Source organism: Catharus ustulatus, chromosome 5 (assembly GCF_009819885.2).
Source record: "Catharus ustulatus isolate bCatUst1 chromosome 5, bCatUst1.pri.v2, whole genome shotgun sequence".
In the NCBI taxonomy this organism is placed as follows: Eukaryota; Metazoa; Chordata; class Aves; order Passeriformes; family Turdidae; genus Catharus; species Catharus ustulatus.
Window position 1 is genome coordinate 23,451,445 of NC_046225.1, and position 26,762 is coordinate 23,478,206.

General features: G+C 43.9%; 1 long non-coding RNA gene across 1 annotated transcript in view; it reads right to left on the bottom strand.

The window, feature by feature from the left end:
- Positions 1 to 7,915: 7,915 nt before the first annotated feature.
- The window catches only part of LOC122149400, a 28,024-nt gene continuing 9,177 nt past the window's right edge, over positions 7,916 to 26,762 (bottom strand). Inside the window, exon 3 of the long non-coding RNA XR_006162989.1 lies at positions 7,916 to 15,060. This is a non-coding gene — a long non-coding RNA (uncharacterized LOC122149400). The remainder of the gene's footprint in view (positions 15,061 to 26,762) is intronic.

Genomic DNA, 26,762 nt, shown 5'->3' on the forward strand with positions numbered 1-26,762 from the left:
AACTACAGACCTGAGTCCATATTTAAACAAAAGGATTCCTTTAATGCATTTTTAAAATCCACACTCATACCTATACTTCAGAGAGGTTGCACACCTCCAGTTCTAAAAAAAGCCTCCAAAGAAGCAAAACTCCATGTGGGGCTCCACCCACTCAGTGAAGCACCCTTTGGTCTTCTGAGTAGCTCTTGTGGTGTAAAATATCACCAACATGTAAAATCATGTGAGCACATATCAGAACAGCGTGTGAGCCATTACTGACAAAACCACTGGAGCTGTTAGGGGGAGCAGCCTGCAGAAGGTGGACCACTATCCCATGCCGTGTTCACGCCATTGCAGCACCAGGACAAACGCCTGCCGAGGCAGAGTGCGGCTTGGTCTGACCTTTTGCCATGACCTCTGCCTTATTGCCTCACAGACCACATCTAAAAAGATGGGATTTGACAAGAAGTGTCACGTCTCTTCCATCCTAAAGGCAAATAAATGTCCCTTTCGATCATGGCTGTCACACGCCGCTCATGGCTGAGTGACACCCCAGCCGAGCAAATTACTCCTACCCTAGTTGCTGCCAGCATTGGAAATGCAGTTGATTTGGAGACACCCCTGGATAAAGGCAGAACCAGAAGTAAACCCAGACTACAGGTCTACCCTGCAATACTCACATGCAATGTAGATACCATCTGCACCCAAGTAAAAAAATCACTTTTGCAGTAAGCACAGCGTTTTTGAAGGTGGGTATTCCACAGCCATGCTTTGAAGGGAAATCCAGTTCAATTAACTCAATAGAAAGGGAAGTCACACCAGTGTGGGCAGATCATCCCCCTTGTGCTCTCTCCACACAGGTTGATGGTTCCACACCAGGAGTGATTTATGGCCCCTTCTGCCGCATGGGGGTGGTACAGGAATGCTGCTACCTGCAGCTTGGCTGGCAACCCCAGCAAACTGTGCCCAAGGGTCTGGGAAGGGAGTGGGAGAGGCTGGTCTGTGGCAGGGGCCTGTGCAAAGACAGCAATACCTGTTTGGATCCCAATCTGGCAATGACCTGCTCCCGAGAGCCCAAGTCAGGCCCACATTGCACATGAGGCATCAGCATGGGAGGCAGTCACCACACAGAGCACCCCCCATTTATTGTGGCACAGCTTTGAGCTTTCCTTGCATGTCCTGGGGAAAAAAGCTACCACTTCCTGGTGGATGCTGAGATCCCTTTTCCACCCTGTTCCTGGAAGGTCCTACCACACCACTTGAACACCATGGCAGCTTCCTGAATTCCTCCTCTGATGTCCTACTGCAGTGCTGCCTACACCTCTGTGGGTCAAGTAAGAGCCAGAGTAAAAATGACCCTGAAAGCTGCTTGTGACAGGTGTTCATAAGAGTATGGATGATGCAAAAATGTCATCCAAACCTGAAACAGAGAGCCAAGAGCAGCACTAGAGAGTGCAGAGCCTTGGGGTCAGCGCAGGCATTGTGCCACACCGCATCCCTCCTATGCCAGGCCCATGGCCAGTGCAGGGCATTTCCTGGAAATGTGGCCATATGCTTACACTGCCAGACTCTTCAAACACTGGGAAGGGCTATGAGGAGCACGTTCCTCTCTTGAGGGGCCAGGGAGAGGCAAATGCTCTGATGCTGCATGGGAGGAGAGATCAGTAGGGGCTACAGGCAGGGCCAGGTGCTCAGGTGCACCTTCAGGGTCACAGCCATGGCTGCTTCCTCTGTACACACCTAGACAGCACCTGCTGGACTTTATTCCTCTCCTATTTCCTCTCCTTGCAGTGCTGCTCCCTTCATCCGATGAAGGGGTGGGGGACTGACTGACAGCACATTTCCCAGCACAGTAAGTGATGCATGCATTTGACAAGGGATGTTCTTAGGGTTGTTTTTTTTTAATACCTCTGTACCCCTCCAGAGCTGAAGCACCTTTATTTGTGGAGATGCATGTTTTAAGCAGTGCTTCACCACTCCTTCTCTGGCTGAAGCACAATTACCAAAAGCTCTTGGTCCCTGCCACAGCCCTGGCAGCATTGACGATGCTGACCTGAACCTGGGTTTCCCATGGAAAAGCTCCTGGGAGCAACAGCTTCTCCCAGGGCAGAACCCGCCAGGGTGAGGGGTGGCGGGAGCTGCTGGAATCGCTGTGCCGGGGCTGGGTTCCCCCTGCTCCTGGGCCTCTCGGGAGCCAAAGCAATTCATCTCTGCCCTTCTCAGCAAATTACTCCTGTGACCACACAATGCGAGGCGGCCATTCAGCCTGAACCCTGGCTGTGCATTATCCAGACAGTGAATCCCGCTGAGCCTGGCATCTCGGTCCTGCCTCCCAGAAGGCAGCTCCCAAGAGCTGCTACTATGGCAAAGGCAAAACTCCATCCACTGGAAAGCAGGCAAAGTTTTACATCTCCCAACTCCCCCAAAATATTATGAGCACAGGTGCCACCACACTTGTATTCATTCCCAGCTGCTCCAGCTGCAACCTGCAGCTGAAATACCCCAGGAAAGAGCTTTTTGCATTGCTGCACTATTGGCGCATGGATTTCCAGTGACAGCAAGGCCAGATCTCATAGAACTGCTCAGCTGCACTAATCAAGGTCTGTTTTCCCTCTTTTCCTTCCTGTAAGGAAATGGAGGTTACGGAGCCATTCAGGGGCAAGGGCAGGAAGGGAAGGGGAAGGAGGGGAGAGAAAGAGAAAAAATGGGAACAGAGGCAAATTCCACACCATGTGTTCAAAGAAATAAAAAGTAAAGTTAGACTAAGCCTGTTAACACTCACATGTCCACACAGATGACAAGAAAATGCAAATGCTCTGGGACATGGTGTCACCGATGGGTCAAACAGCAGAGATGGTCTTTTGGCTGGGCCTGGTGTGCTCAGCAGAGATGGTCTTTGGCTGTGCTCAGGCTGGCTGGGACACAGGCAGCAACACATGCCCACAGTTCTGCCCCTGCTTCTCTGCCTGGAGGTGTCCCTGGCCCAAGCTCCAGAAGCAGAGAAGCCTGATCTGTGCAGACCAGGACAGCCCAGCAGAGCAGTGCTGCCCTTCCTAGGCAAGCCAGGAGCCAGCCAGCTGCATTTAGTGACCCTGTAAGGCAGTCCTACTGGGCATGTTTCAGCCCAGAGGGCCATTTCTCCTTTCAGCCCCATGGGCTGCACCAGGGATGCTCAGCTCCTGTGATTACCTCAGGTTAAAGCAAAATTACCAACCCCAGTGGCTTCTTCCATGTTTCCTCCCCAGTTTCCATAATAGGTTTTGGGTAGCCCAGCTAGGACACAGCCCTGAGCAGCCTGCTACTGTTTTCCATGACTATTGGCAGCTCTGGTACCCAGCTCAGGCATGACCTAAACTGCAGTGGTGGCATTAGGCATAGGTACGTCCCTACTAGGCTCAGATGGGGAGTGGCTTTGCTCCCTGAGTGTGTCCTCTCCTGCAAAAGTTGCAAACACAAGTGGTAACAAAAGTGTTCGAGGGAAACTCGCTGCAAAAATGGAATTCAGAAGACAAATATCATGCTCTGGGCTGAAAACAAAAAAGCATTTCCCAGTGCAAGTTCCCCATTCCCATCTCCCCACGGATGAAGTCTGCCACTCCCCAGCCACCTCCCCACCCATTTGCAGGCAGAAGGAGGGGAAAGCAAGCAACACTCTGCATTTAGAGTACAGTAATTTCATGATTATAAGCCGCACCAATTATAAACCGCACTTCTGGGTGTCAGCAGCTTTTCATTCTTTGTCCATATATAAGCCGCACCTGATTATAAGCCCCAGGTTACAATACAGAGTGTGATAAAAGGTATCTATTCTATCACCATCTGTTGAGGGTGGGGGCAGTGATCCTTATCTCCACAGGAGACATCCTGCTAATGGGCCATCCATTGAAACCAGGTAGGGCATTGTTCTTTATCTTTTCACACACCATCCTTCCTGCAGCGAGTCATTTTCTGCTAATGGCCCATTGAGTCCCACTGTGTGACTGATAAAATTACTGCATCCCATTGGAAGTTGCTCTAGCCAGGGGGAAGAGCCCAATATTTCTTACCAAGATAAAAACAGAGGTTTTGGGACACTAAGGGAGTCCCTTTCTCCACTGGACTCCAGAGGAAAACCAGATTTCTCCACATCACCACTGGACCTCCAGAGGGAAGCTGCACCTTCTACAGGAGCACTGCTCCAACTGAGCCACATCTGTCACTGCAGGAGGATGCAGCCACCATTTAACGGGACTGCTACCAACACCCTGCCTGACAGGGTGTCAGGTTGTACTCTGACTTTGTCAGGGTTTGGAGTTTGTTTCTTTGTAGTACTGTATTTCTATTTTAATTTCCCTAGAAAAGAACTGTTATTCCTAATTCCCATATTTTTGCCTGAAAGCCCCTTGATTTAAAAATTATAATAATTTTGAGGGAGGGGGTTTACATTCTCCATTTCAAAGAGAAGCTCCTGCCTTTCTCAGCAGACACCTGTCCTCCAAACTAAAACAGCAACTTTTCGCTCTTTGTTCAGCCGCACCTGATTATAAGCCACACTTTGGGTTAGGACCAAAATTTTAGTCAAAATGGTGCGGCTTATAATCGTGAAATTACTGTAGTCTAATGAAAATGCCAACCTGCCACGGCCAGACAAGATCACTTTTGCATGGCTCTGGACTCCAGACTGTGCCACTTTGACCACTGAGGCTTGGCACAGCTCAGTGGAGTCACTGCAGCAAGTGGAAACGCTCGTCCAGCAGCAACAGCCAAACACAGCATCCCCAGGTGCCAAAAGCCACGAGTTTTGTCTCCTGCACTTGCAAAGGGGCGGAAGCACACCCCAGTTCCACAGGCATGGTAATGGCAGCAGAAGGCACTTGCCCCTCACAAAAAATAGTGTGGAGGAAGAGCAAGAAAAAAATTCTCCCTTTAGCTGAACAGACACCAGAAGTTCCAACGCCCACTTTGTTTAGGAAGATATTTGAAGGAGCAGCAACAACCCAAAGGAGGAAGAAACACGATACTGTGCATCCCACATCTTGTGCAGATTGCTGCCACATTGGTGGGAAGGTGACACATTGAAGGCGGAACAACAACTTTAAAATAATAATTAATGAATTATTACTCACAATAAAAAGTACTCACAAAAAAAATCCCATTCGCTAATACAAATGAACGTTGGCTTCTAGAGTTTCTAGCGATAATAAATATTTAAACACCTCCCTTGTTTTAACATAAAGCAGAAGAGAAATGCAGCAATCGCGGTGGGGGTAGCAAAGTGTCAGAATAGCAGCGAGGAGTGTTGGATCAAAACACGGTGGAGGCTTGAACCCCATGAGCAGGGAGCAGAAAGGGGCCACCCCACCCCCCAGAATGGCACTGCCAGGGCATCACCATCACTCCCAACACATTCCTATTAACAACCACTCTGGATATAACTTGCCTCTGTGCTCAGCACATCAGGCCAGGAAGTTGACAAACTGAGTTGCTGCTTCTTTTCAGTGGAGCCAGAGACAGAACTTACAGCCTTCACAGTGCATGTGCCAGGAGAGCATCTCTTCTGCCTGCTCCCTGGGGCAGTTTGGCATCTCTGGGAAGCATTTTGGCTGGCATTGCCACAGCCATCTGATTTCCTTGCCCAGCTTTTCCTTGCCATCACACAAGTGGTATTTAATGCTAAGGGGATGCCCATCCAAAAACCCCTGACCCACCCCAGCTGCTTCCAGCCCTGCTGGTAGAGAACCAGACTGTCTCCCCACACAGAACTGCAGAATTAACACCCTTCTCACTCCCTCTTTTTCTCCTAGCAAAGCTGGTGGCAACATCTGCAGTTCACATCACCTAAAGTGCTTATTACAAGGTCCCATTTTTGGCGGTTCATAGCTTTACTCAGACCTTTAATCCTGCAGGCTGAAACCTTTCAGGCAAGACATCTGCCTCCAGCTCAGTGCCTGCATTGAGCTAGATGTGCTTCCAAATTCTTATCAAAACCAACTCAGCAGTTTTCAAGAAAATAATTGGGGAAAAAAATAGCTAAGACCTGGCTTTCTTTCACCTCTTTTCCAGAATCCTCGCTGTGGCTGGAGAAAGTTTAGGACATGCTACTGATGGATCAAGCATGTCTTACTCTCTGCCCCTCAGAAGTCCCCCTAGATTTTCTCAGTTACCAGCATTTTAGGGCACATGTAACCTACATATTCACTGCTATGATTGCAATCTGTATCAGCTTCCTGACCCTGCCATGCTGGGGATGTAAAAACTTCAATATTGACTGCTTCAGCCCAGTGTCTGCCACCATTTCCCTGTGGAATCCAGTGGCAGAAGCAGAAGAGCAGCATCCCACACACTTGCTGGCGCACCACTCCACACACCAAACACCCACCTACCTTGCAGGTGCTCCAGCCTCCAGGAGCTCAAGCCTCTGTGGGGCTGCAGCGCCATCACCTTCCCAGGGCACAAAGCACAGAGCTGGGGACTGCTGATGGGAGCCACAGCATCTGCCATATCTGCCTTCCTTAGGGAAGAGAGGAGTTAAAAGAAGGAAATACAGGGGAAAGGGGAACAAAGAATGAGAAAGAAAGACTGAGCAAATAAGCTTTTTTCTCCACCTTGCTGGGGAGTTGCAGTTTTCTCTAGATGCTGCTATTCTATCTTAGGTTATTGAAGTAAGACATGCTGGGTCACAACAGGAAAAAAAATATTGTCAGATAATAATCCTGCTTGTGCTTCATCTCTGTGGTGAAACTGCTTCAGAATCATCCCCATCTTCTAAAAGTCACTCTTTCCAGCAGAACTAGGAAAGGTCAGAGTAGTGGTCCCCAAAGATCCCTGCCTAGGACAGCTGTGCCACTGTAGATGGAGGCTGGCTCCAGTGCAGCTGTGCCATTCAATGACACTTCATCTCACTGCTTGCATTCAAGGCTTGAAAGCTGACAAAATATGAGCCCTCCTTCTGCTCTTAAATTCCCATTTGCTCTTTGGTGAGATTAAGATTACCTGTGTGACTGGGCCTCCAGAGGACTGAAAAATACAATTTTTATGCATGATGTTTGTGACACACTTCAGATGAACATACAGAAATGATGATGACTTCGTTGCATAGAGGACTACATGTAGTTGTGTGCAGACATCAGGCCAACCTATTTTAGCTTTGCCACCTCTGTCTGCACAAAGTGCCTTTCCATCCCCGTGGCCTCCTTACAGAGGATAACTGTAAAAAGTTATCAATTACTGCCAGCTTGCTCATCTACTGAGATATCTTAAACAGCTATGACATGAGAATTCACGTTCCTTCTGTGTACTGTGCTTGGTATTGCTAAGCTGTTTGAGTTTGAACTAACCACCTAAAAAAAGAAAATACTCCACCACCTGCAGAGTCATCTCGGACCAGACATTTGCCAGGTACAGCAGGTCAGGGAACATCAGACCCCAGGAGCGTGAGAAGATGCTGGCCCTGGACCTCTGAGTGCTGCGAGGTCGCCTGCCCGCGCGTGCTCCAGCTGTGCCTGCGCCGACAGCAGCCTGAGATGAGCATCACCTGGCCACAGCCAGTGAGCCACACTAGAGGCAAATGCTCTGCTTAATTGGTCTCAGCTGGAAGCTGCCCTGTGCAAGTCAGTGTGTTTAAGAAAGCAGGTCTACAGGAGAGAAGACACTAGAGTAACCAATTAAAGGAAAAAACCCAACTTCCCTTCCCCCTCTTTCCCCTCTCAGCCTTAAGCCCTAGAAGTTTGTTTTATTTGTAAGAAGGAGCGTTTCTCACTGTTAATGAAATCAACTTGAGAATAAGGTTTTACTGTTGGTATTTTTAGGTCTAGTACTGGGTCTAGCATTTGTGGAGAAAGTTAGAGAGACCTGGTTAAGTCAAAGTTTGCACCTCTATTTCTTCTTTTTTGCAGTGTGTGGTTTTTGGGTTTTTTTCTTAAAAAAGAGGAAAGAAGTGACACCAGGAAACGTTTCATCCAGTTCAAATCCAAGTTTATTAGCCTGTAAAAGTCTGTTTCCACACAGTAATCATAATAAATGAATGAATGTTTATGGAGCGTAGCATAAAAATATACGGAGTCAACCATAGGTTGGAGTTTATGATTGCTCACAAAAATTAATCAGGAGATCACATGGCATTGCATCAGAAAGGCAAATCAGTCCTAGGAATGCAAACAATCAGGATAAAAAAGCAAAACAAGTAATAGCAGAGTATGAGAAAGCAATAATTACTTCACAGTTCCTAATGTGGGTGACACATTTTGCTAGATCAGGTTATTTACTCAGTAATTCTCCAACAAAATGTTGAAAGCCAGTTGTAATAGTTCTGCATTAATCTCGGTCAACAGATCAGCTGCTCAAATTCACTATCAATCTCTAGGTATGACCATTAAAATGTAGGCATGTAAGAGACTAGATATATTCAATAGCTCAGGTCCTTCTCCTACAGCCTGGTGGCCACCAACACTCACAGCTATCCATCAAAAGCTGACACAAGACAAGTAGGTTGAGATGTTCTAGTCCCTGTCTGGACATATCAAAACCTTCTCTCTTCTTAAAAACCTCCAGCATACTACAGGCTTCTCAGATCTGGGGAAGTTCACCTCTCCTGGGAACAGCAAACCTGACCCCTGCATGGGAAGGGTGTTGGACACCTGGCATAAACTTGCCTGTGTCACATATACCAGGGAGAGGGCAGTGGTGTCCCCCACTGGGTCCTGTTTGCTTGTGTTCTATAGGGTTGTGTCCAATTGCCAAGCTGATGTATGGACTTTGCTCACAAGCTAAATCCAATGCAAAGAAGTCCTCTGCTAGGAGATTCCAGTAAGCACCTAGAGTTTCTGACCTAGACTAACTCTTCTGTCTCTTCCCAAAGGAAAATGTCTAGCCAAAAAGAGATGGATTTCTTCTAATGCTTTGGGCTTTCCCGAAGAAGTGCAGAGGGTTAGTCTTATTAACTCTGTAAAGAGAGCAGACTTAAAGGAGCAAGGGAAGAAAGGTACTTTCTTTTCAAATGTGGGATGCTTATACATATCATAAACCAAGATGGGGAGAACTGCACTGAATAATTAATCCAGAGTCTGGCTCACATCATGACACCTGTTGATCCTTCTACCAGAATTCTGAATTATTTTCTATCAAAGATCCCTGACTCTGCAAGCCAAGACCCTATACAGGCCAACGAACCCACAGTCCCAGCATCTTCTGTTATAGTGAAGTCATATTACACTAAGAAGCACCTTCAGAGTTGGTTGGGAAATTAACCCATTAAGGTTAACTTCTAAAACTTGTTTTTCAGGAATGGACGGTAGCATGACAGATTCTTCCTGATTATTACATTAATAATAAAGTGAAAATCGTTCAATGTCATCTGAGAACTTAGAAGAGAAGTGAAAATGTTCCAGACCATCACAACTTCTTTAGGCAATCTAGATCGCTTTCTGGTAAGCATAACATTTTGCTACCTGCATTTCCTTCATTCTGCCTGCCTTGGGCAAAACTGCTCTGTTGAAGCACCCAGCGACCCAGCCAAGCGTGTCCACCCTAAAAACCAAACAGCAAACCGAGAGAAACCTACAGGGGGAGCAGATCCCGCAGCACTTCATCTTTCTTTCCTCAGATAGATACAGTGGTTTCAATCATTGTATGTTCTGCAGTTATTACAGAGAAGAAGAATTTCTTTCCTTTATAGACTTTGAGGCCATCTATCCATGCTCAGTGCACACTGGTAACTGAGTAGATCCTTACAGTGAAGTAAGATCAAACTTATAACTAAGCACCTATATAATATCCTCCAAGTCCACGAGCTATCTGGGAAGCCTATGGGAATATGGGGAGGACGGGAGCCTCCCAGAGGGCACACTGCCCTGTATCACTAGGCTGTTCATAATCACAGCCTAATTCCTTGGAAATATCGACATGGCTATTGGCAAAACCAAACTGAGCTCAACACAGCCTAGAAGAATTGAGTTTCCACACAAAAGTGTATTTTCCTTCCTTTAATAGGCTCGGTAGTAAGTTTGTCAGTTTTGGCTTTGAAGAAATACCTGCTTCTTGACTGGGTTTTTATTTTTAGTTGCATGGTTTTGTTGGCTTTTTTTTTTTTAATTAAAAAGTAAAAGATATAAAAAACTAGAGGTAGTTTTAAACTGCAAGGTTCATGTCTGGGGTGAGTATTTCTTCGTAGTTGAGGGACATTTTTCATTCAGATCAGTATAAAACAATACTTGAGGGGGAAAAATGTTGAAAGAGAAAGCATTAAAAGAATAGGAACTCAGAGACCTCTTCCTGCTTCCAAATCGACCATCTCATGAAATGAGTGTATTTCCTCCCTGTGAATTCTATATTTAATCCAGAGAGATCACGGAGTATGCCTGAGCAACCTGGCAGCCCTTTTCCTCCTCTTCAAACAGACCTCAAGATTCACTCTTGTCTAATGAGCGGTCTACGTCTCCCAAGAACACATATCCTTACGGATTTCGATGAGAGCAGACAGGATCAGTGGAAAATCCACTTTTGTTCCTTTTTCTTTTGTTGCTTTCTTTAAAAACAAAAGGATACACCAAGGCTCCCCCAGGAAAATCAGCTGGCATTGAAGGCATCTCACAGACTAAAGGATCTACCTCATTTTTCAAACTCTTTCAAAATTCTGTTTTGGCACCTAAGAGCAGACTTTCTGTTGATTAAAGGAAAGTGCGCAGAAAAATGACATTCCAAATTTCACCAAAATCAGATGATGTGCTGCCAGCACTTGTCACAAACCTTCCCACCTATCTGAAGTTGCTTTAATGCCAGCAAGCAGTATGGGGAAACAAAACGTCAAGAGAAAAACATTTCCTTAGCTATGTATAGTTTTCGAGATAGGTAGAGAGCTGAACATTGAACTGAGACGCAGTAAAACAGAAAGGAAGATAATGTCGGCATTCTCTCACAAACCATATTTGTAATTCCAACTACTTCAACAGCAACGGGATGATCTATCCTCAGGACTACTGTTTGTTGCAAGAGCTACAGATGAGATCTCACCTTTGCATGCTTCTCCATACAAAGCTAACTGCTAATTTTTCACACCACCCTCACTAGTCCACTCTTTTTATACAACACAGGTCTGCATTAATGGGTTTAAGGCTGTTCTGTAATCTGTCTTGCTCCTACTTCACTGATCTTTCATAGCCTCAAAATCTTGAAGCAACACTCCTAGTAGGAAAAAAGGCAGTATTTTTTTCTGCTATTTAAAAAATCCAGAGTACGATGTTACCTTCAGTTATACAACTTATGGGGTTTCCATCAATTGCCAATTGAGAAGGAATAAGCTCTATTGTACCATCACTTCATAAGCATTCATTCCCATACGCAAGACTGAGGTCAGCATTTGGACCTTCTCGCTCATTTTGAGGGTTCTTTTGTAAAAGAGGTTTTCTTTGTTTAAGATCCCACAAACAGGACCTGTTTATGGAAAAAGAGAGATATTTTGAATACTAAAGTCCTTTATTCAACAACACAGAAATATCACAAAAACAACTTTACTGGGCAAATTGAATGTTTTTATACAGTTTTGTACATGCCCCATAAGTGATTATTTTTTCATAAATACACTGTTTTCCAAAACTGTTTTTTTCCATAATTGCACAAGCATACATACACCTTACACAAATATCTATTAGAAAATTTAATAGATAACTGCACAGTTCAGAAATAGGAGAACACTGTGAAAGGAGTACATTTCTGTGGCCCATGTTTCTGAAAATACCCTCCTAGTTCCCTGCAATTGTGAAAATGGAGTACTTTCTAACATAGGAGCTGTCTTTTGTTCACTAAGAATACAGTAGAGCTCAGCGTGAAACTGCCAAATTTAATAAAAACAAAATCTGAAACATTTAGCTGTTACATGAGAACCCACTGTTTGATATCACTATGCATCTAACCATGATCAAAGACCCACTACTGCTTTTTGCTGAATGCATTCGACCCTGAATGGTGTGTTCATTTAACTACTTTCTTTCTTCATTATTTGATTATAGATATAGCCCATTTAAAGACTTTACATTCTTCAACATTAATTGTAGGACTTACGTACCAGGGGGTCTGTACAAAAGGGAGTATTTTCCTTCGTAGGGAGGGTCTGTTATTAATTGACAGAATGGGTACAAGTGCCTCCCTTTCAAGCTTACCATTTTTCATAAGTTTATCTGGGGTATGCCAAAATGCATCCACTAGGCTTAGCGCTCACACCTAGAAGACAGAAAGAGTTCTGCTTTTTTTTTGCCCACACCCTTTTTCTTTTTTTTTTTTTAACTTTTCACTGTGAGAATGAAAGAACGGAAAAGAATACAAATTTTCACATTGCAAAATGGTATTGGACCTTGTGAGAAGCACAAATTTGGTAATTAGAACTTGACAATAATCCGATTGACAAATATGTATATAAATGGGGAGGGATGGGGAGGGCAGTGGGGAGAGACAGGCCAGAAAATGGATTTCCTTCTTCAAACATCACTAATTAAAATGCTCTATGCACACCACATCATATAAATACTGTTTCAGCAGAATCTAAAAACCTGATGGTGCAAAGGAACAACATCTGAAATGAAAACCATATGGGTAAATCAAAGAAAAATCACCTCTCGTTCATTTTCAATAATTAACAGGTATGTTTGTTTGTGCCTTTAACAATTTTGAATTGACATGTAAAACACCACAATTACAATATACAGATCCATCAGTTCTTTAAAACAGAACAAAACAAAAAAAGGAACCACAACAAGACATGCAACATTAGGGTATTCGACAGTAAGTACATTGCTATGAGTATCTTTGTACACCTAATGTAGCCTGAACTTAACTTTGCCTCTGCTTCTGTAAGAGCAATAAGTTTTTCAAAGAGCAAGGCAAGCTTACCAGTCAGATGTGCAAATAAGGCTTCAGTTTGTAAATCAATCAGCACTTTGGTAGAGAAGACCTTGCAGAGCTCATATGGGTCTAGTGATCAGTAACAGAGGCCCTCTAACCAAAAAGTCTCCAACACAAAAAAAATCCATACACAGCTGCCATACAAACAGACACAAAGCTCATTGAATGGGTATTGGATGAGTATTCAACTGAGGATCTCACAAACTGTAAGAGGGGCACCATGAAAGAAGCATTTTAAGCGTTACATTCCATCTCTGAAGCCATGTATGTGATGTCATATGATGCAAGGGCACAGACACATGCACACTGACTCTAAGCCGAGGATGCAAGTGTAAGCCCAGCCCAGCTGTGCCCTGCAGTTACCCTGGGTAACCCATGCTCTGCCCAGTCTTGCTGACACACACGCGTGACTTCAGGAGGTTTCTCTGCCTCCATCCCTTGGTCTTCACTTTCTGGGCTGTTCCCAACACCTGCCAGCCCTCAATTACCAAAGCCGGCCTCTTTCTCACCTACACAGGTCCCACACTGGAGCATTCCCAACTCATCTGTCATGCTTCACCAAGTCAACTGACCAGGGCCAAAGGCTGAAGTACTTAGCAAAAACTGGAGAAAGTGCTGAAACAGTAGGAGATTTGCATGTGCTGTGCAACATTAACTGGTTATTTCCATGCTCAGCACCTTGTCTGTGAAACTACTGGTAGACGTATCTTGTATAAAATTATAAATATATCAAATACATGGCACAACAGCATTCACTTACTTTGGTGGCATGGCCTTCTCACTCATGAGTGGTATGACAAAGCTAAGCAACAGAAAGTGATGATCAACTGATAATAAGCATCCCTAAGTAAAGAATCCTCCACATTTTTTATGGCATGTCAGCTATATCCCTCTGTGTTCTGCCTTTCCATGGAATAGACATTTCTTCCATACAGCTAGAACAGGAAGAAGAACAGCAAAGCATTTTTGTGGGGGCTTAAGGGACCAGTCATTCAGCAAAGCTGAGAACAGTGGACCAAGAAACATGTGGGGAGAAGTGGTCTTCTTTTAAAAGCATTTAAAAAAAATCATTTTTATACTGCAAAAATATCAAGGCTCTCAAATGAGCACAGGAGCAAGTGAGACCTAAACCAGTCCAACTGTCATAACTCACTTAACTGTGAAGAGCTTCACCTGAACCAAAAATATGGCATTCCACTTTATAAAATATTTACTCCATTGACTGAAAATGTTACATAAGATCTTGTAGGTGAAGGGTAATTAAGCTGAGTCATCATCTTTCCTAAGATCTCATACTTTGTTTTGCATCCTAGAATAACCTTTATTTAGACGACTAGTTTTGCACATCTGCCTATGCTGGGCGCTCCAGCTCAGAGCACAGTGAAAAATGAGTCAGACACCAGACAGCATTTTTGGTGAGATACCCCTCTGTAAAGCTCCTTTGGAAGCAATGCAAGTGCACAAACCACTATTCTAATATAGTGCTTGAAAGATTAATTTTAAGTGTTACATCTTCCCCTCTCACAACACCACAACAGAAGGTAATTTCTAGATGCATCACAATCTTTATATCTTGGAAAACTTGGCATCAAGTCTCTATGGAAAGATGCATGGTAAAACAGTGCTGTTGTTGCTGCTGCTGCTACACAACTAGCAAAATAATAGTTAAAGCTAGAATTTATTGCTCCGGATTTAATTCGCAGAACCACACTGTTGTGTACAAACCGTTTATCTCCATTGATGTTCAGACATGATTGTCTCCTTGTGTCTAAACACACAAAATACAAGCGGCTATCTGTACAGTTTACAGTACTGAAACACATATATTTGAAAATGAAGTATAGATATGTTACTTTTCAAAGATACATTACTTTATAGCAGGGGTTTACCCAAACTTTTTTTTTTTACAGTCACTTTAAAAATAGACAACAACTTCACTAGTATAGCTAAGTTACATCAAAGAAAGAATTGGTGTACTAAATGTGAAGAAGCTGGCCAATTCCCCAGGCTCACAGATTTTTGTCTTTTGCTTTTGAGGAAACCCCTATACATAAATGAAAATAGTATCTGAGTATATTCTTCAATGGTGGACTAAGCAGTTTCTTAAAACAAGACTTTAGCTTGCCATTCACTTCGGACTGCCTTGAAAATAAGATACACTACTGCTTAAAAGAACCATCGGAATGCTTCAGCGCTGGGAACAGGTGTTCTCTAAAAAAAAAGCAAGAAAACAAGTTAAGCTTTCTTTTGTGGCATTGGCATACTCCAGTTCTAGTTGTTCTTTTCCCTTACACTTTAGGCTTACTTTCAGTTATCTAGGAACAACACGATGCCTCCCATTGCTTGACAATTAAAACATCCTTCTGCAAACACACACCATTTCAGGATCACACGCAATAAATACAGTGTACTCAGTATGTAACACACCTAACACACTGTCTTCTCTTTAGTTTGTTAACAAAGTAGTCATGAAAATGTAAACATTGCTAGAAAAAAATATCTGGAAATCAGACAGTGCTTTTAGAATAACCACATGGTTGTACAATGGCTCTGCCTTGACCTGGCATACTGGGCACACAGTTATGGCTTGGTGGTTTGTGGGTTAAACAGACACCTTGGCAAGACCATGCTCATGACAGGGGAGTAGCAGAGGCACTGCTCTGTCATTTGGATAGTGTGCTGTGTCTTCAGACACCTTAGGAGGAGAGGCTGGCATTTTCAAACCTCACCTTTAGGTTGCAATGCAGGAAGAACTGAAAACACGTCCATTACTTCATTCCAGTGAGGGAATTACCCTGCTGACTCAGGGGTGCTGCCCAGACTGCCCCTGTCCTTTCTTTCACACACATGCAGGACCTTGGCTTACACAGAAACAGTCCTGTGCAAACACAGCTACTTTGCCCCTCCTTCCCCCACCTGCTGCACCCTGAAAATGATACCACTTGCATCCAGGTGTTTCCATACACATTTGAGTAGCAGCAAATTCCCTTCACAGCTTTAAAGTACAACCTACATGAGAGGCTGAAGGGGCTGAGCCTGCAAAGGCTGTGTCATTTCTGTGAGGTACTTCTTGTCCTCAATTTCCTTCAGTCACTAGATGATGAAAGCATCCTTGAACGCATGCATCTCGACCCACGTCTCCCCTCCAGAATTAATGACTGCACTGTCCAGGGAGGGGAGAGTGAGCCCTAACACGACACTCTATCAGTCTGTCCCAGCTCACAAGTACTTGTTTCATTAAGAGCTACCCACTAAACAGTAGTGTTATATCTGAAAAAGTTCTCCTAAAAGGAGAACTCTGGAAATTTGCAAATAAAGACTTGAAACAAAGAAGTTCTTGTGGATGTTGCAGGTGCCACATTTAAGTACCAGGTCTCTTTTTGAAAGAATTATTTCATTTTTGTTTCAGGGAGGACCTTTACTTTTTCCATAAAAATCCAACAAACCATGGACCCTGCAGTGTACCATGTGCATTGTACTTGGTGTCAGAGTATTACTTTTTGAATTCCAAGGAATTGCTCATTAGTATGGCATGTATTTTTAGTTGAATAATTAGCCCAGTTTGTGATAAACAAGCTCAAGCAGTACACAGCTTCTCTTTTTGTAAAAGCCATATGAAAGGGAAGCTGTTATTGTTATGTTTGTTGCTTCTGCACTTGGAAATACCAGGGATCAAAATAATTCTGCTGTATTATCAGAACTCTGACCTGTTGTGAATTCAATATCCACTCCCCCTCCATAAATGTTACACTTCAATAAATCATCTGAAAATTAACTTCCGAGGACAATGAGCTGGTGTGTTGAATACAATCACCCTGACTAGTGTGAGTTCTCTTTGTATTGGTGGTGCAAAAGAAGAAATTGCTCATATCCATCTTTACCAGTCCCTGTTCTGCTGATTTACCTTAGGTGAGTATGAGCACAAGTAGTGACAGAGCACAGCAGCCCTCGTACCCAGGTACTCCAAGGAGAGCTAATGCAATTTCATCCACACCGGTCTGTGTGGGCTGTAAGATGGCTGCTGAGAGCGAGGTTTACAGATTTATAATTTATAAAGAGCTTGGCTGCAGAAGAGGCTGGAGTTCAGAATGGCAGGAAACAATTGCACAACTAAACTGACCTCAGAAGAACAGTCAAACATGCAAACATATTAAACTCAATACATTGTGTTCACTTGAAAACTAAATGTAATATTCTGCTGTGGGTCCATCTGCCTGAACACAAAACCACAGCTAGACAGAGAGATTTAAAGATGTAGTGACTGAGACGACTTTTATTTATTTTCTTGCCACATCAGGTTGAGTTACTGTCAGACGTTGTCATATCAGCTGGAAGTAAAGGTGTAATGTCTGATTAAAAGGTCATTCAGACCTTTAAATACTCAGAATAGTATTTTTGAAGGGCAAGGCTGTGGTTTAATATCTGTGTTTTTGAAAAACTGCAAGATAAGGAATTTTTGCATCCATGTACCAAGTTCTAATTAGAGATTACAATTAAATATCCATTGCGTTAACTATCAATTTGGGAATGAATTAATAATCCACCCCTTAAAAAAATCTTTTAAAACTGTATAGCTAGATAAAGTTAAATCTAAACCAGTATATATGCAATTAAATACATAGATTTCACTACTCCAAGAATCAAGGCTATTTCCAAAGAGAGACCCTTCAGCCCATTTAGAAGTTCAGCACATCAACACACAAGTTTAAGTGCAATGACCGTCTACTTCTTGGCTGTGTAAATCCAGCAGTCCCAGCTGGGGAATCAAACTCTCAGCAAGATTACAGCGCATTTCTGGATCTCTGTACTGCCGGTGGGGAATCATCCTGAGTGACAGGAAAGACAGATCTCCCTGGAAGCCTAGGGAGGTGTGGTAAGGAGCAGAACCAGAGTTGCTCAGTGCTGTTTTGCTGTAAAAGCCTTCACTGCTTGTGCCAGTGCAAATGCTGACAAATGGCAGGCTAGCTCTCAGGAGGATGCTCCAAAACCTGCAGCCCTGGCTTCTCCAAACGCCTAAAGTATGGCACTGGAGAGGATTTATCCCTACACAAAGCCGGGATGAAATATCCTCCACATTTTCAAACTTTCTATTCTGCTCCCTATGTGCCAGCTTTCACTGTAGAAGAAGTAGCTTGAATATTTGAAATCTGAAAATCTAATTATTGCCTAGAAAAATGAGCTTCATGTAGGGAACTAAGCATGCTACATTTTTGGAGGAGGAGGTAAAATAAAACAGACAACAGAAATCAACAGAAAATCTCCTCAATTAAGCAGAAAAACGATACCTATGTATCTGTCCTAAACACCCCACAGGGAAATGTAAAAGCAGACCCTTGCTATACACAACACATGAAAACTGCATGCTGGCAGAAGTTGTAAATTCCTCACCAAAGTCTGTTTCAACACCAGTATTTTCACAGCAAAAAGCACTCATTAAAGAACGATGCCTCCCACTGCCCTCTGGGGTGACTGACAGAGCAAGGCATGAGATGCCAGAGAGTGGGATTTGGTCATCCAAGGCCCGCCTGCCCAGCCCAGTCCAGCCCTTGGCAAGCTCAAGCCTACCACACCTGCCTGAGAATCCTCTTTCCTCGGCTCTCTGAGTCTCAAAGCCACCTGAAAGATGCGATACAGAGACAAGGAAGCAGGAAAGTTGGCTGCACATGCCTGGGATGCTGCTGCTGCTTAAGGGTGCAGGAAAAACTCAGAGTATCTAACCAAGACTTACTGTAAGTCACCTGTATTACTATTTTCTACAAGGTTAGGGAATAATTTGAGTTGAGGTGAACCACATTCAGAAATAAAATAGAATAACAAAATATCAGAGTACTACATGATTATGACCTAATACTTTATCAGTGTTAAAAGATGTTGCATTATGTAAGAATCCTTTGATGTTTGATCCATGAGCAAAAATCCTGCTCTCATTGAAGTAAACTCACATGTTGGCTACAGGAAATTATTAGCCAGATGTGGCACTCCTCACTGCTCTTAAGGAGCCCTGGAAACAATCTAGCTCAACAGAGGCTCTTTGGGGAGTATATGGCAACTGAGGTATGTCCAACAAAATCTGGGCTACCTAGTGGTCTTTACAGAGACCTATACAGCCACAGAAATAGATAGTGCATTAATGGATCTCAAATTCACATAGCAAATTACATAAAACTGGTGGAATTCCCAAAGCAGTGGGGCTGGTGCTAGCAACACAGGGAAAATTGATCTTACCAAGATCTTCAGATAACCCAACATGAAATTCTCAAGCTGGAGAACAATCCCTCTTAAAATACTTGTGCAAAAGGAACAGATTGGGCTGGTAAGTTATATACATGTGTGTGTGTGTGTGTGTGTGTGTGTGTTTGTGTTTGTGTCTATATATATTTCAATGTATCTATATATATTGAGAAATATACATATATATGATCAGAGAAATCTGCTGCTCTATGGTGGTCAAAATGATTCAGCTGGAAAGTCCTGACCCTGCATGAAATGCAATTTAAATTAATCAGCAGCCCAGCCAAGCAAACACCGATCGCCACCGGCCATAAACCAGTGCCTGTATGTTTTCCTTACATAGTGTGAATGCAGGCTAAGCACCTCATCAGTCTCAGAGAGCCCACATGACCATCAGCAGGAAAGCCTGTTCCACTGCTTCACCATCGTCACTAAAAGGTGTTTCTTCCTAATATGTAATCTAAACCTACCTTCTTTCAGTCTAAAGACATTTCTCCTTTTCCTACCAATACATGCCCCTGAAAAAAGTCCCTCTCTAGTTTTCTTGTAGGCTTTTAGGCACTGGAAGCATAACCATCTCCTGAACCACAGAGCATCAGCATCCCCTGACACACAGGAAGGCAGGTAGAAGATGCCATCTGTCCTACACCAGCCTTCTCTGCCACTGGCAAATGCAGTCTGGACAGCATCTCCACTCCTTACTTGCCTAAATGCTAAGCCACTCTGAGAGGAAAGCAGCCTTTTTCAAAGTATCTGCAGCCCACTTTGTTCCGCTTATAAATATACATTACCTACAGCAATGACTTTGGGGAAAACCTCATGATGCTCAGATTCAGCTCACACAGTCTCCTTGAATGTTTTTCTTCAGGCGAGGAGGTTTGGGGGCAAGAAACTAGTGTGTGAACTGCATCCCCTGGAAATGCAGAAGGAAAAAGCAGAACCCAGTGTGTGGCACGTTTTCTCCCAGCTGCTCCGTTGCCTTCCTGGAGGTATGCCAGGAGACCCACCACGTTGACCCGGCACCGAGGGGGCCAGCTGCGGCTGCAGGAGGATCAGTGGATGAGGCTTTGGCACACACGAGTACCAGCTGGCACCAGGGAGCTCTGCGCAGGAATAGCCCTCACCTCAAACTCCTGGCATCCTCCCACCCAGCCGCAGGCCCAGGGCGGGATGTGCTGCCCCAGCTCTGAACGAGCTGTGAAACAGTCCACAAAGCCTCCACTCCCCACAGCTGCCAAAATCCCTGGCTGCCCACCAACACTGTGCTCCTGCTCACTGTACGTGTTATCAGGCAGTAACAGATGTCCTCTAATAACAAGCTTATTATTGGACTTAGCAGATAAAAAGAGACATGTACGCTGGGTCAGAAGTTTGGTGGGGAGCTTTCTTCCACATCCCACTTTAAAATCTCTCTTCCTCTACCTGAGCTACAGGTCTGTCTCCGTTCATACCAAGGATGAGATTTAACATTTATTTTAAAAGTCAGCTTTATTTGCTCCGAGAGGATACACATCTGCGTGCTGGAAGTTATTTTTCCACTTGCACTGCATATCTCTCAGGCTGTATTTGAGACAAACCAGATTTAGAACATACCAGATTAGGAAAACTCATTTGATTTTCTCTGCCACAAGTTCCACTGAATGAAAAGTAAACCTTTGCCACAGGACATTGCAGATAGAAACTTTTAAAATGTACTCCTAAGTCAGCATCATGGTTTGAAAACCCAGCTCTTCTCAAATAGCTCAGAGGTAACCTCAGGAGATTTCAGTGGAGTCAGCTGGAGAATAAAAGATTTGTGCCAATGGCCACAGAGACCTGCCACTGTACAGGCGGATCCTGCCACTTGGACTTGACATCAGCAGCAGGCCACAGCTCCCCAGCCAAATCAATAGGATTAGTCAGAGAAGTAATGTGTTTCTCCACGGGAGAAAAAAAGGAGCAAGGGTATGCCTCATTTACAGCCACTGCACACCACAGTTTATTTTATATATTAACTTTTTTTTTTTCACTATATAGATGAGATCAAATTTGGGGGAATGCGGTCTCGATCTGAAAAAATGCATAATGCCATTGGGGAAAACAGATGGCAACTACAGATCAGAAATCATAAGGAATCCAGACTAATGCTGTCAAAGAAAAAACAGCTCAGTCCCAGGCAATGTTAGCGACGGAGCCTTTGGAGCCCCTCTGTGCCGCTGAGCATCACCTTCGGCTCTAAGGCGAGCAGCTCACATGCTCCACCATCGGCCTCCGCACCTCAGGATCAGCTCGAGTCACTAAAGCACAGCAGCGGCGCGCAGAGGGTATGGGCACACGGATGCAGGCATAGCCCTGGAAAGGAGCACATCTCCTCTGCCCGTCCCCCGCCAGGCTGGGAGTAGCTGGCTGTGGACGCCTTCCAGCACGCTCCCTCCCTTGTGCCAGTGCAGCCCTTTTGGCTAGCGAGCCGAGGGACGGAGCCAAGTCTCCACCTCCGCCGTCTCGCTCGCTCCCGAGGGGAGCGCGGCTTGGCCCCGGTTTCCCGCGCCTGGCATCCCGCATGCGGGGCTGGCAGCGGCGGGCCAGCCGCGCCGGGAACTCCTCCTGCCATCTGCCACCCGCCGCTGAGCTCCAGCTGGCCGCGCTCCGGCCTCGGGCGGGGGCTCCTAATGGCTTCCTGGCAAAGGCAGCAGGGAAGACATCAAAGAGTTGGCTTTTCGGGTTAGGGGTCTCCCGCATCTCACTGGCAAAGGGATTCACGTTTCTTTCCCCATTTCTACATCTCCCTCGAGAAGTTCATGCAGCTCCTTCACTTTTTCAGCTACCCCTGTACCTGTCTGCTGGAGTGCCTACTCAGTTTATGTGACTACTTTGTTTTTTTTTCATTTGTTATTTGCACTCCAGCAGCATATGAAGGCCTCAGGCAGGATGAGGGATTGTTTCTGTTGGTTCTGCCTGACTGGCCTCTCAACCAGTAGGTCTGGCCTGTCTCCTGCTTTTTCAGGAACTGGGAAGGGCTCATACAAGCTTTAAGAGTAATTACTTCAGAGCCAAAAATGATGCTAAGCAGAAAAGGTGTCATGCAGTGCTCGTATACTGACTGTGGGAATTAATATCAATAGTCAAATGCTTTATTAGTGGAAAGCATAAAACTCTGTTACTGACAAAAGTCGAATAGAGAAATTTTTGGATACAGGTTTGTTACCACCATGCAACATAAAATCCAAGACCCTACAACTGACAAGACACTAAAAATGAAATATCCACACCAGTGCTCAGCTTCTTCTTTTGCCTAGGACCTGTCTGGTTACTTCTGTTGACTTCCCTGTCAGACATCAACTAGAAGTGTGCCTGCCTACTACACCTCCCCCTCTCTCACACACATATTCACCTTCTCCTCAATCAAATCTCTGCGAAGACCATCCATCAGCCCCTATCATTTATCCTTCCCACACACACCAGCTCACAAAACAGAATTATTCTTGTTAACATTCATTCCATTAATGAGAAATCCCTGCTGGTTCATCATCCAGTAGTACAAGTCTTTGCACTCACAGGTTGACATCTCTATCATCCTCCAAACTGCTGCTCTGGGGTACAGTAATCTCTTACAGACTGGTCTCCAAGCAGAGGAGAGGCACGTTTCTCTGTACCAAACCTAAATTTAAATCTCTTTCCCCTTGAGCTGCTGGGGTTTCAGCATCTTTTTCTCCTGCATGGAACCTATAATCAGCTATGATGCCTCATTGGTTAGCTAACTGCTTCTGTCCTTTGGGATTTTTCATATGCTGTTGATAAAAGAGCCAGTGAAAAATATATCCATTAAATTCTTGGTCTCTGCTTGCTTGTTTCTTTTTCTGCAAAGCTTGGGAAAAAAAAAAAAAAAAGGAGAAATACAGAAATACATCACTCAAATGCAACACTTGATATCTGAGCTGAGGGAGTATAATCAACCAATGCCTAAGACTCATTACAGGTGCCAGTTTGGCTCTCTTGTAGCCGAGCATCAAGGTGAGCACCATGTATTGTCTGACTCGATGCAGGAAGAGGAACAGCAACACACTCGTACAGCAGGTCACCACAGTTCCTGACTAGTGAGGGAAACGTTAATACACTGTAAATGGTTTTGAATCCCATTCTTTCCTGGGTGTGTCTTCTGAAATTTGCAAGGATGACAATTAAAACACATCTCAGTAATTATTTTCATGACACTGTGACGTCCACTGGACTTTGACCTCCAATTTATTCTATATCAGCTTCCAAGCAACCAGCCAACCATTTCACCACCTCCCAGAGCTCAGATGAACTGATAACGTAGAGGGAATAGGTTTTACATCATTACTAAGATGGTGCCATCAAGTCCTCTCTCACCCCCTGCCATGTGGGTCACACAACCCTTCCAAATATATTTTTCTCCTGTTTTGTTCACTCTAAAACTAAAAGCCTTTTTTTTACTAATACTACTCGCTTTGGAGAGCACATATTTAAGAATGCCTATTCCTTGCCTACCCTTTTCTATTTCCAGCCCCTTTAATTGCCTCTTGCTCTGCCCTCCTTGTAGCTTCTACACAAACTCTGAGAACTCTTCAGCGCTCTTCCAAGTCTGTAACTGCCAAGGCTGCTGCATCCAATCTCCAATCTCCCACCACAGTTAAGATGCGCAGGACAGATGTTACTGAACTGCAGTCGTTTTGGGGTATTTTCTTCATGACAATGGGGCAAATTCTTTGTGTTAACATAGTGCCAGACTGATACGCTGTCAGCATGCTCCAGTTTTCCTAGGAAACACAATACACACCACCAAAGAAACCTTTAAGACCAAGAAGTCTTTGTGCAAGAAATAATTTTCAGCCTCTCCTTTGCAAGCTTCCCCTCTTTCTTTCACATGTGCTGGCTTTTCTGTATGTATGGCTTTATCATTATCTTACCTCTTGAACAACTTGTTTGGCTGAAAAGACTCCATCCATACCAAATGCTCACCCTGCTATCCAAATTGTCTCCACAAACTCCAGTCTATTTTTAAAAAATCATTAAAGAAACTGGTTTATGATATCAACAAGGGCATGGGGAAAGTCCTGATTACCCTCATCCTGGTTCCCTTCAACTCTGTGAAATCTTGGCCTTCCCCTGCAGAAGTTTTGGGAAGATGGTTACTGGTGAGCTCTCCAATTGCCTCACCTGAATACTAATTTATTACTCATAGCAGCAAACACATCTTGTGCTCTTCTCAGCAAGGGAGATGTCACTGCATCTTCAGCCCTACCACTGCACCTTTCAGTGCTGTCTGTGTCATGGCAACTGAGTCACCCTTGTGGAGGAGCAGGCACCCCCTCACTGAGGCTTCACACATTATAACCAACCCTCAGCCACTCCGGAATCCTCCTCTGTTTGAGCACTCTGCAGCTCTTCTTTTCTCCTCCTCTGCCCTCATCTTAAGTGATATCCATCTTGAACTCCCTTGGATTTACCCCAGTTTCCAGTATTTATTAAGTTCTTCTCTCCACCTCAAATTTTAATAGTGCTTCTCCAGTGAATAATTTCTCTCATCTCTGTCATAGACAGCTACTTAGTCAAATATACAGAAAGATAACTTCTAGCCAAATGAAGTCTGATACCAGCTAGTGTGAATCCTACACAGAAGTACAACAGACACCATGACCACAGCAGTCTGAATCAGAAAAGAATAGTGTCCTGAGAAAGAAGAGGTGCAAAGTTTTTAAATGCCCAACACTTCAGAGATTGAGATAAAGAAAAATACCGAGTAGAGTAGACAAAAAATAAGATCCTATGGTGAGTACAGGAAAGGTACTTGATGAGTACACTGCCTGACAAGAACACAGTATCCAGCACAACCCAGGCTGCCTTTATTCCTTTTACCTTCTCATATCTCACTTGGCACCACTGTCTGGTTAAAGAGAAGGAACAGAGAAACTGGGAAAACGGGGAAAAAAAATTTAAACAGGCTTCACACATACCTGGCTATGGATTTTTATACTGTTAATTAAGAGGATGCCGAAGAGTTCCAGGGAGGAGAAAATATTTCCCATAATGTCTGAGAGTAGAAGTTAACAAGCCTGCTGGGAACTTTTTAGCCCCTGCAGAGCTAAGGCTTCAACATTATTAAATGGCTGCTGCATCTGAAGTACGGTGCAACATAACACACAACAGAAAGCACAGGATGCTGAAATGGGGGATGACTTTAGATTACACCGCAGAGTAATTCAATTTCAGGACAGCTGTTTGCATGTGACTGAACAAGATACAACTGTGGAAAACAATAAAAGTACCCAAAAGAAGAGAGAAGGCAGACATGCAGTCAGGGCTCTCAAATAGCAAGAAAAATGTCAAAGGAAGCCACATGCTTCAAGACACTGTGGTTCAGTACAATCATCCAAGTAGATGAGGTATCAAAAAAACTACAAGACACTACAGAAGCAGAGAAACGCTTTCCCTGGGTGGTGGGTCTCCTCAGGAGACATGGTGACTGCTGACAGTTTTCAAGCACTAAGGAATTATTAGCCACCAAGGTTACAAGTGACACAAGTTACTTACTGCTCCCAACTCGCTTGGGTACATCCAAAAAGCTTATCTTAAAGCCTTTCCCTATGCAAGCAGCAGCCATTTCCCATTGCAACCAGTGATCAAAAGGATTATGCTCTATTTGATGAGTGTTTATGGTGTATATCCTAGGTTTGCCTGCTTAGAACTATTTCACCAAGCTTAATCTTTACAATATATGCATGTTAAGAGTTGGAAGACTACTAGTTTTTCTTTTAAAAATACAAACTTTTAAGGTATTTGGAAAAGACCCATTCTTAGTCATTGCCACGCATAAATGCATGACATGACAGCATTCAGAAATTAATATCAACCTTTTTTTTTTAACTCTTTGTGATGCTTTTCTTTGAAAATCCAAAAAGCAATACCAGGATGTTGCTTTCTGACAAAAAAAAGAAAAAAAACCTTTCTGTTCCTTTTCTTTCTCCAGTACCAAGGATTGCTTGCTGACATCCTAATACATTCTCCTAGTGAGCAATGCCTTTCCTGCCATCAGTAAAGGCATTAGGTGCGCATTTAGCAAACAGAATTTCATGGAAAGTGACCCCAAGATCTGATAATACGAACACACATGAACAAGCAGACAAAAATTGAGACTGTTCCTTATTGTTACCCATCCCTAATCAGTGGTATGTAGCATGACATTCACATATCTACCAACTTAGACAAAGTCTCCCCATATGAATCAAGCATGACGTGTATAGTCTATAACAATTTTTATAAACACAGAATTGGAAAAGATTTTCCAAACATCCTGTAGCTGCATAGTACTCCAAGTCATGATGGTTTTATGCACCTCTAACTGAAATATCTAGTTCAAAGTGACCTAAATGATTTGGGAGAAAAAAAAAACAAAAGGAAAAAGACACTTATTATGCTAATTACTGCTCAAAAAAACCCACAAACCACCCTCATTCATTATCTTTCTCATGACACATGCAGCTTGCCCAGCCTAAACAATACATACAGATTTCATTATGTCAGCTTAAAAAAATAGACTGAACAGTCACAACATTGAAATCCAGAGTCTGGCACAGAATCTTGCTGCCCCAAGTGCATAACCTATACTAGTATTGAGAAAACCATGCAAAGAACTACTCAGTGCAATCAAAATTCAGAACCACCACAACCAGTTAACCTCTCAC